Here is a 14,859-nt window from a genome sequence, read left to right on the forward strand (position 1 = left end):
CCTAGAAATATTCATTTATACATATAACCATGGATCATCGTACACATTTTCTTATAGCTTTAAACCATCTATATGGTAAATATAATAGGATTTTGATACGTGTCAAGTTCTTATAAGGGTAAAGGTTGTATATTAAGATAGTCAGAAATTAAAAAAAAATGAGTTTTTCTTCCACCTTCTTTAAGAAGTATTTTCTTGGCTTAGATCTAAAGCAATTTAAAGTACCTCATTCCTTTATAAAAATGGAGGTGTTGATCTGGATCCCCACCCATGAGTGTTCCATGTTAAGGTAAGATCCATGGTCTTCCTTGCTATGCTGTGGAAAAAGAGTAAGTCTGAGCAACTAGGTAAGGTTAAGGACATATAACCATAATGGGGGATGTAAGTGCTAGAGATGATAGAAAAAGAGGTATGTGAGTGAATTTTGACGAGTTTATGTGCTCTATAATAGTGGTTGTTGCCAATTTTCCAAAGGAAGTCTGGATCTGGAGCTTTGGAGCTGAGAAAGATGGAAGTCAGGTGAATCCCTAGGTTGAACTTTGCATGTAGTATGTATGTTCTACGAACTTCTATGCTAAGTGACCAAACAATTAAAATGAAACTAAGTATGATGCAATAAATCTAATATTGAACGTATTTCTTATTTATTTATATTTTTTTAAGTCAAAAGATTGTGAAGGAAATGTTTATTAATTACAATAGATTCTCAAAAGCAGTATAAGACTTTACAACTTAAATATTTATTAAAAAAAACTTAATAATGGAATATAGTATTATTCACCATATTCCCTAGAGTGCCTCTTTGTATGCACAATATTACTCTTCGAACTGTCACTTTGGCGCATTCCTAGCATGGTCCCTTTTGGCGTACTGGATCAATTCCATGAACCTGCATTACAAATAAACATCTGTAAGTTCAATGGAACTTAGTGAGTTTAAACTAATATTACCTTTAAACGTCGTTGTTAAATTTCTTGACTTTAATATTCTAGATTTTTATTTAGGCTTTGGCGGATACTTTTCTGATTCCTGGCAGATAACTATACGTGTGACATCCTGCTCGATGAAGCCCTAGTGCTCAAGTGTTGTTTAGGAGTAAGAATTGCGGAATAGGTTTTAAGTAAGTAAGGTGCTGAATTGAACCAAGAGGTTGAAGTCTATGGGTATGCCCTTGGGAAAAGTCTTGGTTAGGCAAACAAGTTGAAAGAAAACAGTAGTGTGGTTTTGTCCACCCAAACGACACTTTGGCGAATGAATTTGGGTATACCATTAACATTTAGGATATTGAAGGAACATGTCTTAGAAAGTGAAACATTTATGAAGTGAAACTTAGTAAAGTGTTAAGGAATCTTGAAAGAAGAAAGTGAGATATCACTGAAAGGTGTTAGTTATATTCTAATGAGATGGTTAGGAACAAAAAGTGGATTTGACCTAGAAATATTCATTTATACATATAACCATGGATCATCGTACACGTTTTCTTATAGCTTTAAACCACCTATATGGTAAATATAATAGGATTTTGATACGTGTCAAGTTCTTATAAGGGTAAAGGTTGTATATTAAGATAGTCAGAAATTAAAAAAAATGAGTTTTTCTTCCACCTTCTTTAGGAAGTATTTTCTTGGCTTAGATCTAAAGCAATTTAAAGTACCTCATTCCTTTATAAAAATGGAGGTGTTGATCTGGATCCCCACCCATGAGTATTCCATGTTAAGGTAAGATCCATGGTCTTCCTTCCTATGCTGTGGAAAAAGAGTAAGTCTGAGCAACTAGGTAAGGTTAAGGACATACAACCATAATGGGGGATGTAAGTGCTAGAGATGATAGAAAAAGAGGCATGTGAGTGAATTTTGACGAGTTTATGTACTCTATAATAGTGGTTGTTGCCAATTTTCCAAAGGAAGTCTGGATCTGGAGCTTTGGAGCTGAGAAAGATGGAAGTCAAGTGAATCCCTAGGTTGAACTTTGCATGTAGTATGTATGTTCTATGAACTTCTATGCTAAGTGACCAAACAATTAAAATGAAACTAAGTATGATGCAATAAATCTAATATGAAATAAGAGGTTTGTGATCATGCATGTATGGAATGTATGAAGTTCGATCGACCAAGTGTAGGATATAAATTTGGATGTGTATGATATATACATGAGTCTGAAAGCTTAATGTGTCTACCATAAGTATGTCATTGTATGATGGGTCAATACATGATGAGTCTGTGCCTATTTTCGAAATTGTCAAAGGGGTTCGTCGGGACTAAAAACACAAACATCTGAAATGACAAGTTTATGGTCATGACACTAAAGGACTATATCGTGTAAGACCGTAAATAGTGGGTTATAGCATCATATGAAAAGAATACCATATCGTATAAGACCGTAACTGGTGGGTTATGGCATCATATGAAAAATTTAAAGAAGGTTATTACCTAATGTGTTCTTTGTGTGTCCCGGAATGAAGAGGGGTAAACCTCACTAAGTGTGAGTCTAAGCAAATCCCTATCACCAAAACACTAGAAAAAGGACAGCCTTTGTGGTGAGTACTAGATATAAAGGGCAGTATTTGTGGCAAAACACTAAATAGGAAAACCTTTGTTGTGAGTATTGGATGTAAAGGACAACCTTTGTGGAAAAAATTTGGACAGGAAAGCCTTTGTGGCAAGTACTGGATGTAAAGGACTGTCATTGTGGTGAAAATCTGGAAAGGTGAGCCTTTGTAGCAATCTCTGTTTAAGAACACCTTTGTGGAAAATTTCTAAAAGGAAATGCCTTTGTTGCAATCTCTATCAAAGGAAAGCCTCTGTGGCAACTTTGTAAAGGAAAGCCCTTATGGCAAACAACAAAGGAAACCTTTGCGGCTATTTAAATGAAGGATTGCGTTCACGAAAAATTTTGAATGAATAGCGTGTAAGGAATTAGGAAATAATGACATGAACGACCATTTGAAGGTAAAGTAAAGACAGGACTCTAAATGTAAGAAAAGTGTAAGAGAAAATGTATGGACAAGTAGAAGGAACTAAGTATTCAACGAATTCTGAAAGAAATGCTCTGTGTAGTGAAAATGTAAACCCCACATAATAACAAAAACAGAACAACGAAGTGAAAGCGTGCCAGAATAGGTGGCGAGTCTAGGATATATGTTATAGGCATGTATAGATAGCACCTTGAAGTAAGGAAGATCTGGGCGAACTCTATGTTAAGTAATGGGCGTAGTCTAGCTCGCCCGAAGGTAGTGGAAAAGCCAATAAATATGAAATGAGATTTTAAGTATGTTAATAAGGTAAATTGAATGGTTAAGGACTATGTAAAGATAATATTTAAAAAGGGACATAGAAAGTGAAGAGATTTTAAGTTTAGTACGCTCAAATGAAAGAAACGATCATTTGAGTTTGGGCCCTGAATTTGGAGCCTAGAAAAGTGAGGGCTTAATGAATATAAAAAGAAAATAAGTTTTTAAAGGCATTGTGAGAAAGACAAAGGTCTAAAATAAAAAGAAACGGTTACAGTCTGTTAAAGGAAATCTTTAGTGAAGTACCCTACAAAGGGAATAAAGCAAAGTCTAAGGATACATGTAGCATGTGCAAAGTATCTATCACGCTTAGATATGATGAATCATGTATTTAAGGTTTAACTCACTAAGTTTTTATGAACTTACAAAGGTTATTTCATGTTTCAGTTGCAAAGAAGTATGCGCTAATAGAGACGATGCTAGGGCTACACCAGAAGGAAGTGGCACGATGGGTTGTTATGCATACAGAGGAAGTTAAGTGGCATGTTCAAGTTAGAGCATAAGTTGTTTAAGTAACATTCCAATGTGTTTACAATAGACTGGGAGATAAAATAAATAATACTAAAATTTTATTTCTATGAATTGTAAATGTAACCAAACAATGTACACCCATAAGAGATTCTGTTACATTCATAGATAGAACTTTTACATAGGCAAAAATCTTAAGTTACATATGTTATTGGATGTAACACCCAATACTCGAATCTGGTTTATCGGGTTGAGTGGAGGGCATTACAATACACCAACCCATACACTCATTTCGTACGATGGGCGAATCACAAACTTCACACCATATTGCAGATTCTATTTCACAATCTCTTTGAAGATAGAAGTTGGATACATTTCTTAGAATGATATACATACAGACACCACTCTTGGCGAATTCTAATATTGGCTCTAGCGGCTGTCAGAATGCCAGCTACACCGTATCTTTAAGTCAATCCAGACAACAAACCTATTCCGATGAAAGCAATATTTTAGATCATCCAATAGAATCCTATGTGACTTCAATTCATAATGTGAGAATTCCCAGGTTTGGTGGACACTTACACCACCCATAATTCTAGATATGCCAAGCTCTCTATCTCGACAGATAAGTATGGCAGATTCATCAGTCGTGTACACTACCGAGGATCCTTTCAGAAAATGCCTCAAAAGAATACCTAAATATCGCCACAAAGGTGAACTAACAACTCGCCACTTAAGCATTACAAAATTTGCCTTACAGGCTTTCCAGATAACTCCGTCACTAAGAGTCGAGTCTAGAGACTCACTAGAGACCCACCTTTAGCTTGGCCAGGAGCTTCTGTTTTGATCGTCCTTCCCAATCTAGTAGCAGCAACTGCTTAAAAGAATTATGAAATTTCCATTAGAATCCTTATTTGCATATAGTTTACTAACATTTCAAGTATATGTGACCTCCATGTAGGGCCTTCCACTCATACCTACTGTTCTTATGTCTTTTAACATCTCTACTCTTCAACAATCGTAACATGCAAAGCTATAAGACTTACCAAAATGTTGAATCATCCATTGATTAAACAAAATCTTAGCTCTAATTTAATGAAGAAGAAGAGAACATTTAGATTAGAAAGAAGAATTAGAACGTAGAACGAAAAGAAAAAACCATCTAGAATCCCCCTTCACTATATATATACTCCCAATTCGCTTTAGTGGATTTTGACAAGTGGTAATGCTTATTGAAATTTTCCCTTGATTTTCCTACAAAATCCGGGGAAAAATAAAAGAAAATCCAGCGAAGATCGACGTTACCATTTGACCAGTCATGGGGAGGGTCAAATCAATTCAGTTGACTCCCAACTAATCCTATTACAAGAACCAACTTGAGAATGCTCATGCAAACCAAGCATACTATACCTTGGCAGTGACTCATGTATGGCGTGATTTTAAATAAAATTAAGTCTCCTACAACTTTCTTATACACTTGGTAGGCTCTTCATGCTCAGCCAAAACTCTAGGACGTACTATTTCTTGGGCGTATTCTTTCTTCAGTTGAAAATTCCTTATAATTAAATACTTATACCCAATGGACGAATACTTTAACGCTAGTATTAAAATATAAATATTCAAAATATTTTAAAAAATTAAAAAATATTTAAAATATTAAAATTGATATAAAATTATAAAAATTATAAAATAATAATTTGTAAATATTATAAAAACATAAAAAACTAATAAAATCTAAAAATTATAAAAAATTATAAAATTAATAAAACATATTTAAAATTTTATAAAAATGTATTAAAATTCTTAAAAACTTAAAAATCATAAAAAATAATTAAAATATTAAAATTGATATAAAATTATAAAAATTATAAAAAATCATAAAAACTTGAATTGGATCGGATCAATCGGTCAGACTGGTTAGGCCAAAATCGACAAGGGAACTAGTTCGAAGAAAGCTATTAGACTGGTTGACTTGAGAATTGGATGGTTGAACCAATTTTTTATTTTTTTATTTTTATTCAATTAAACTAGTCGAACAAGCAAATCGGTGGCCTAACTGATTCAACCACCAGTCTGGTTGTAAAAACTTTGGTCAGAAAATTTCATCTGACATATACTAATAGTTGGATAATGAAATTTTGGTTTGATAGTATCTAATTGTACCAAAAATATTTTATATCATACAATACTTAGCAAACAGTTTCCATCTTTTAAAGTCCAAATTATTGTACTGAAGTTAAAAAATTAGTGAAAATTTTTTTAAATAATAATAATTTATTTATTTTGACCGAAAATAATAATAATTTATTAATAAAAAGGAAAGGTTCCCATAATTATCATTTTATTTTTGGAATATAGAAAACATTTTATTTAATATGAAAATGACTCTAATGGCCTTATTACTATTCTCATTATCCAATTCTCATTATCCAATGGTTAGTGTAATATCATATGTTCATTATGATTTTAGGGGTTTAAATGATTTTTTTAATATTTAATATTTTTTAATTTATTAGAATTTTTATATTATTTATAAGTTTTTTTTGAATTTTTACAAGTTTTTATAAAATTTTAAATATATATTATTAATTATATATTTAATAATTTATTAAAATTTATTAGTTTTTTTTATAATTTTTTAAAGTTTTTATGATTTTTTATCATTTCTTTAAATGTATGTTAATTTTAATAATTTTAATATTTTATAATTTTATGATTTTTAATAATTTTTAATAATTTTTATAAAATTTTAAATATTTTAAACATGTTTTATTAATTTTATAAAAAAAACCATAATGACAACAAATTTCTCCCAAACTTGCAAAAAGATTGAAACAAATTATAAGATTACAAATTCATATGTAATTAACTATTTTCTCTAACCTCTCTGCTCCCAACAGTGCTTTACGTAGTCCTAGAGAAAGCAGTAACTGCTGCAGCTTGGGATGGAGGAAAGCAGTGGTGAGGATAGAGAGGGGAGGGATGAGATCTCTCTTCTAGCAGAAGAACTCATCAAATTATCAGTCAAGGGGTCGATGGTGGTACCAAATTCTAAACCAACGCTGATATGTACAATTTGGATAGAAAAGCTATACAACCCAGAGAGTTTTAGGGCAAAAATGAAAAGTATATGGAAGACAAGAAAAAAGTTTGAGATCTAGATGGTGGGGCAAAATTTATTCCTAATAGTGTTTGATTTGGAAGAAGATCTGGAGACGATTATGGAGGGGAGACCTTGGTTTTTTTTGCAAAAGTATTATTTTATTTGATAGGTTAATTCAGGCGGTGGAAAAAGATCAGATTAGGCTTAATTCATCTCCGTTTTGGATAAAAATTGATTCGTATTTACCAAAATTCGATAAGAAGGATCTCTTGTATGCAATTGGTGTTACGTTTGGGGGAGTTCTCAGATATGAAATTAACAAAGTCTGTTGTCGGCTCAAAATCACCTTGGATGTTCGAAAACCACTTCGTCGAGGTATTTTTGTCTCTAGTAATAATGTTAATAAAATGTGGGTTCCTTTAAGTATGAGAATTTACCAATATTTTGTTTTGGATGTGGAAGAATGGGGCATGGGATAAAAGATTGCACTCAAATAATACCTGCAAGGAAAAGCAAAATCAGTGTTGATCCACCTTATACGCTGGCTTTAAAAGCAGAATCAAAATTATCTGGATAAGATAGTATGAAATTTAATGCTATGATGAAGAAGGTGGGGGTTCAAATTTCTTACACAGGAGGCAAAGTAGTGCTGGCAGAAAGCTCTAGAACAATAGAAAAAGAGAATAACGAGATTCGGGGTGCACAGGAGAATATGGAATTGATGGGAGGGGAAGAGATGATAAAGGAGCAGAGATGCATATATGGGATAGGAGGTTGAGAAGTTGAATGATAGTACGGTACAAGAGTGTAAAAACGCAAATCCTGAGAAGACGAGCTGGAAAAAAATAAAACCAGTGGCCACGATGATACAAACAAAGGTTGAGAATAGTACGAGGAAGTGAAAATCCCCAGAAAAAGATCTTGCAAGAAGTGATAAGGAAGATATTGATGTGGATGGAACTAAAAGATTGAAACGGGATGATTTTGAGGGTTGCGAAAAAGCCTTATCAAAGGTGATGTTAGACAATTCTTAGCAACTTGATATTAAAAATTTCTTGAGATCAGCGGCTGCCAAGAGGCAAGCCGACCGGACGCAATGAAAATTATAAGTTGGAATGTTCGTGGATTGGGGAGTCCACAGGCAGTAAGAAGGCTGTGTTTTTTCCTAAAGCAACACAATCCCCATATGACCTTCATGGAGACAAAGCTAGATAAGTAACGCATGGAAAAAGTCAGAAGGAGATACAATTTTATTAATGGAATTGACATTAAAGCAGAAGGTTCGCGAGGAGGATTATGTTTAGCATGGAAAGGAGATACTGTAATAAGTTTACAAAGTTTTTCTAGGAACCACATTGATGTTATGGTTAAAGAAGGTAAGGATGAAGAAGAATGGAGATTCACGGGGTTCTATAGTTCACCTTATGTTAATAATAGGAGCGCTACGTGGAATCTGCTAAAGAAATTGAGGTAAGATAGAAGTCATCCATGGTTAGTAAGTGGTGATTTTAATGAGATCATGTATTCTTATGAAAAATGTGGGGGTGTACCAAGGGAAGAGAGTAGAATAGAGGCTTTCCGAGAGGTTTTAGAAGAATGCCAACTAAAAGATTTGGGGTATTCGGGGGTTTGGTTTACTTGGGAAAGAGGAAATTTGTCGGAGACAAATATTAGAGATACTTGATAGGGGAGTCGCAAATGATAAATGGAGGCAGATATTTCCAATAGGTAACATCAAACATCTACTACACTCAATGTCTGATCATTGCCCATTTCTTCTAAACACAAAATGTGAAAATTCTTATAAGGGCAATCCAAAATTTAAATTTGAGGCGTGGTGGCTCATGGAGGAAACAGTTGAGAAAGTAATTAAAGAATCTTGGGAATCAAGAACAGGCACAGTAGTTGAAAAACTTGAAAGATTACAAGCAGACTTAAAGATATGGGCGAGATCAATTAAAGAAAGGCGAGAGGGACTAAAGACAAAGCTTACGAAGCAACTTGATATGTTAATGGCGCAAGAAAGGACTGACAAAACGGTGGCAAAAGTTATTGACACCAAGATTAACCTGAATATGGAAATTGATAAAGACGAAGCTTATTGGGAACAAAGGGCAAGGGCAAATTGGCTTAAAGCAAGGGATAAGAATTCAGCTTTTTTCCATAGGTTTGCCACATATCGAAGACACATTAATACCATATCAAAGTTGGAACTAGATGGAGGAGAGGCTAATGAAGTAAGTGAGATTAATGAAGCTGCTACTATGTACTTTCAGAAGCTATTCACGTCAAATGGAGTCGGAGATCCTTCTTATCTCCTAACGGGCATTGAAAATAACATCCCGACAGATATTAATAGAGATTTAATGTTAAACTATACAGCAGAAGAAGTCTATGATGCATTGAAAGGAATGTGACTTACTAAAACACTAGGACATGATGGTTTTCTAGCAATCTTCTTTCAGAAATATTGGCACATTGTAGGTAAGTAAATTGCTAACTTTTGTTTAGGAATATTAAATAATGGTGAGAGTTTTGGTCCTTTCAACCAAACAAAGATCGTGTTGATTCCAAAAATCCCTAATCCCACAAGCCTAGCTAACTTTAGACCCATTAGCTTGTGTTTGGTTATTTATAAAATGGTGGCAAAAATAATTGTAAATCGACTATAAGTAGGTATTAGGAGATGTATTGATGTGGGTCAAAGTGCTTTCGTCCCGAGAAGTTTAATTTCTGACAATGTGCTTTTAACTTATGAGGTTTTGCATACTTTTTGACAAAAGCGCAGAGAAAAAAAAGGATATATGGCAGTAAATCTTGACTTGAGTAAAGCCTATGATAGGGTTGAATGGGGCTGTATAAAAGAAGTTATGTTAAGAATGGGTTTTGCAAAAGACTGGGTGGAGTTGGTTATAAAATGTATCTCCACAACGTCTTATGTAGTTAATACAAATGAAGGAAATGGACAAAGCTTTAAATTGGCAAGAGGCTTGAGACAGGGAGATCCTCTAAGTCCTTTTTTATTTTTAATGTGTAACGAGGGATTATCATCTTTGATGAGATTGACATTGAAGGGATGATTGTTAAGAGGTGCAAAGACGAGTAGAAGAGGCCCAGAAATTTCACATTTACTTTTTACAGATGACTGTATTCTGTTTGGGGAAGCATCAGATAGTGGGTAATGGTGCTAAAAGGAATTCTGAAGACGTATGAAAAGTGTTCTGGCCAATGTGTAAATTTTAATAAATCTACAATCTTTTTCAGCACAAACACTACAAAAGGAAAAAAGGAAGAATTCTTGGCAATCTTAGGGGTAAGGACCTCAACAAATATGGAGAGATATTTAGGTCTCCCGAATGTGCTTGGTAGACGGAAAAAAGAATCCTTTCAGCATCTCAAAGAGAAGATTTATACCAGAATTGAAGGATGGAGTACCAGAATGTTATCTCAAAGAAGTAAGAAAGTATTTTTAAAGTCGGTACTCCAGGCTATTCCAACCTATGCTATGTCTTGTTTCTTGCTACCAAAGTCGTTTTGTAAATATATAGAAAGCATATTTGCTAAATTCTGGTGGCAAAAAGGGCACGGAAAAAGAGAAATTCATTAGTGTCAATGGAAATATTTGTGTCAGTCAAAAGAAGAAGGTGGTTTGGGTTTTAGAAACATGGCTCAATTTAATGTCTCATTACTAGCCAAATAGGGGTGAAGAATTTTGAACAATCCAAATTCTTTAATAGCTCAAGTTTTAAAAGTAAAATATTACCTGATTGTTAATTTCTTGAATTCACAATTGGGGAACAATGCTTCGTATACATGGAAAAGCATTTGGGCTACAAAGGGCATTTTAGAGAAAGGTTTGTGTTGGAAGGTGGGCAGGGGTACGCATATTTCAGTTAGTAATGATTTTTGGATCCCAGATGTGAAAAAGAACAGGTGATCAGCTTTAATTACGAATTTCAATGATTTTAAAGTTGCCAAATTAATTGATCAAAGTAATAGAACATGGAAGAAAGAGTTGATAGCTTCTACCTTTCCGGAGGATGTTGCCGAGAAGATTATTTGCATTCCGTTGGCAGAAGAACCTCATGAAGATTTTTGGGTCTGGAGTGCTGAGGCGTCGGAAAATGATCCTAGAGCTTACTCTTTACAAGCTGACTATAAGGAGTTCTACAAAAAATTATGGCTTCTGAACCTTCCTTCAAAAATAAAAATTACAATCTGGAAGATATCATGGAATTTCCTATCTACACGAGTTAATATGCTACTAATAAAGTTAACAAACACAACAGTATGCCCCCGTTGTAGAGTAGGAACAGAGAACATGGACCATCTTTTCCGTAAATGTCCTGTTTCAATTTAAGTTTGGAGAGAGTTATCATGCCAAACATTTTTGCAAGAAAATCAGTTGGAGTTTGTACAGTGGCTAACCTGGGTATTTGTGAAGAACTCAGCATCACAGTGTAGGATATTTTGTTGTGCACTATGGGCAATCTGGAGAGATAGGAATGACAGAGTGCACAAAAAAGTGAGTAAATGTGGAAAAGTAATAGAGAGATTTGTTAATAGTTATATATCAGAGTTGAATGAGATTGGTAAAAACAAACCACAAACTTCTATAACTATTAACAAGTGGAGGAAGCCACCTGATCAGGTCGTGAAGATTAATTTTGATGCAGCATACGACGAAAAGTTTAATCTAGCGGCTGTGGGGATTGTGTCCAGAGAGAGTGAGGGAAAGGTTCTTTTATCATGCTCGGAGATATATCAACGGGTTGCATCAGCCTTTGCAGCTGAGGCACTTGCGTGCCGGAGAGCGACCCAAATCGGCATAGACATGCATTGGAAAAAAGTCATTATTGAAGTAGACTCTTTATCAATAATAAAAAAGTGTAAGACAAGTATCCCAGATAAATCAAAGGTATGTGCCTACATTCATGATATTCATAAGCTACTATTAAAATATAAGGAGTGCAGATTTGAATATATCCCAATAGCAGGAAACAGTCTTGCGCATACTTTAGCAAAAGAAACGATGAATAATAAATTAGTAGTTTACCTGGTTGGAGGCGTCCCTGAATATGCAGAAGAACAAGAGGAAAGGGATAGAGTGAGAGAGCCAGATTGAACAGGAAAGGGAGAAGTTGAAATGGAGGGAGTCTGAATGAGGGCTAGTAATGGAATGGATGAAATTAAAGTCCCCTCGGGAGTGTGAATGCATCTTGATGAAGAAATGGCAGATGAAGTGACAAGACGGTGAAGAGTCATCTTGCTGATTGGGCAAAAATTACAGCAACGTTAATGGGATTCCAGAGACTTCTGACTCTATTTTTGTTCTGTTGATTTTCTAGGCTGAATTAGGATTTGGTTTGCTGTTCTTAGTTTTTATCGTTTCTTTTTTTATTTTGATGCCGGGCCAAGTCTCATATTCGGGCCTTTCTTTTTCTCTAGGTAATTATTTATGTACTTTTGAATTTATTAATAAAGCCCAATCTGTGTAGTTTAATTTCAAAAAAATTATTTTCTCTAACTTGTTTTTTCTATCAAAATCAAAACTAAAACTACTATACGACGAGTTAGGTTGTATTTTGTTTTTTCATTTAAAAAATAAGTATTAGTTTATATACATTAAATAAAAAAAGTAAATTAATCTTTTTGTAAAAAAAATATTTTTACTATTAAAAATCGGTCTTGTATATCAGCACGAGGTATAGAAGACATGTCGCATATAATTGTCTAGTTATCCCGTTAGCTACACAAATTTTTAATTGTAAAAATTGATGAAACTTTTAACAAAAGAAGAAGAAGAAGAACAATTTACTCTTTGAACTACTGTGTAATGACTAATTTTTTTTGTTTTTTAATAAAAAGGACAAAATACAATTTAACTTCTAATACAAAAAACTGTGTGATACTTTTATGGAAATCAAGCAACTCGAACTAAAAAATAATGTGTATGTTTTGTAAAGTTATAACAAAAACTTTATTATTTAAATCTTAAAAAATTTCTAAAGTTATGACAAAAAAGTTTATTAAAAAATAATTTACATGTTATAAAAGTATTATAAAATATTTATTTATAAAAAAGTTACAGTTAAGAAATCTGATATAACTTATTTATGTGTCTATATTATATATTATAAAAATAATATATTTATTCGTAAAAAATGTTATAGCTTTTTTTTATCATAATTTATTTATAAAAAGTAACTTTCTAAAATTATAACAAAAAATTATATTATTTATAAGAAGTGTTATAAAAGTTTTGGACAATTTGTAAAACTTATTTTTAAGTGATTATGGGTACGGGTGTTCAATTGGTTAACTGATCGGTTAACCGAATCGAACTATCATTAACCAACCCTTTTAAACCTTTAACTGTTAACCAAACCAACAAATTTTCAAAAAAATTATCCGAACCGAACTTTTTCGGTTAATTCGGTCGGTTAACTGAATTAACCAAAATTTATTTATTTTTTATTTTTTTTGGTTAAAATATGTATAAAACATATAAAAAATTAACTGAATTAACCGAATTTAATATATGTAAAATGTATATAAAAAATATAAATTTTCGGTTAATTAACCATTAATTAAACTTCCAAAAAATTATTAACCAACCCCGATCGAATTAATTCGGTTAACCGACCGATTAACTGAATTCGATCAGTTAACCGAATTAATTTGGTTTTACCCGAAATTTGCATACTCCTAATTATGAGTAGTTCTAAGTATTGTGTAAAAAAAAATCAGAACCTATAATGAGATTATTCGAAAAAAAGGGTTTATATTATATTATAAAAAGGATATAACCCATTATAACCTATCTCTAAATTAATTTATATAAAATTTTATAATTATGCTAAAAATAGCAACATAGCGAATTTTGGGGACTATAATTCAGACTAATCCCGTTGTTAGGAGAAGTTGAAAATCCTACTTCCAAAAGAAATTAGAAATCATACTCAGAATCCAACAACAAATTCAAGTGTTAGAAGGAATTCATCACCCGAATCAAAGGTCCTGCTGAATTTGATATGTGGCATTCCTAGCACAAGATCCCACAGGGAAAGTGTGGTAGGACTCCAAAACCCTGCAATGAAGTCATCTGGTCGAGCAATGCTTGCAATCCTCCGGGATGGATGGTTTGGTTTTGGTGGCGAAAGATCAGTAGGGAAACAATGTTGTTCAAAGAGCATTGAATTGTCTACAACATGGATATGGAAGTTGAAATCTGTGCAATAAACATTATCTGTGCTGCCTGTATTTCACCAAATTTTGTAATTTAAGTCTTATATCGAATCTTAGTTCTAAGATTAATGCTGTCGACTGTTTCCATTAAAGAATGAAATTTTCATGTGATGGTTTCTGAAAACTCTGTTAATTATGTTGAAATTATATAATAAGAAACCTAAGGCTAAGGACGGGGAACCCAAAAAAAAAAAAAAAAACCCTTTCCATTTCTCCCTACGCTCTTCCTCTCTCCCCATTTCTCCCACATTATCCCAAGAGAAGCTTAGATTTGAAAAAGCTTGAGCCATTTTCACTTGGAAAGTGTTGTTGTTTTTAATAAATGAATTGTTTTTGTCTGTTAATCTCTAACAATGGATTCGTTTTTCATTTTTGGGTTCTTTTTTAATCTGTTTAAATTTATTTTTTTTGAAAATATTTATGTATCTTTATTTTTTTTAGAATTAGGATTCATCATTTGTAAATTTTGAGGATTATTTTTTGAAATTATGACTAAATTGATATAATATGTAAAAATTAAAAGCTAAATTTATTATTATACTAATTTTTTAATTACCATGTCACCTTGCAATTAACAAAAATGGATAATAAAAACAATCTTATTAGTTGGATAACCAATTTTAGAAAAGTTATAATTGGGTGAGAAAAAAATAAATTTATAATTGCGTGATCAATTTTAAAAAATTAATAATTGAATGATTAAAATAGAAAATAGCCCATAGTTGGATGACTTGTAGTATAGTTTACCCAA

The 14,859-nt window shown here is 32.9% G+C and overlaps 1 long non-coding RNA gene across 6 annotated transcripts; it reads right to left on the reverse strand.

The window, feature by feature from the left end:
* Positions 1-739: 739 nt before the first annotated feature.
* Positions 740-12,226, reverse strand: LOC107910180 (uncharacterized). Of its 6 annotated transcripts, XR_001687514.2 has the most exons (6): positions 11,504-12,226; positions 11,289-11,351; positions 10,890-11,206; positions 7,298-7,360; positions 4,340-4,631; positions 3,892-4,244 (listed from the first exon to the last, which is right to left on the reverse strand). It is a non-coding gene; the product is annotated as an uncharacterized lncRNA (long non-coding RNA). The 6 variants fall into 6 exon arrangements; XR_001687513.2 differs by lacking the exon at positions 3,892-4,244 and having other exon boundaries at positions 4,248-4,631; XR_001687517.2 differs by lacking the exons at positions 3,892-4,244; positions 4,340-4,631 and having other exon boundaries at positions 7,079-7,360; positions 11,504-11,658; positions 11,917-12,225.
* Positions 12,227-14,859: the final 2,633 nt, after the last annotated feature.

Source organism: Gossypium hirsutum, chromosome D02 (genome assembly GCF_007990345.1).
Source record: "Gossypium hirsutum isolate 1008001.06 chromosome D02, Gossypium_hirsutum_v2.1, whole genome shotgun sequence".
Lineage (NCBI taxonomy): Eukaryota > Viridiplantae > Streptophyta > Magnoliopsida > Malvales > Malvaceae > Gossypium > Gossypium hirsutum.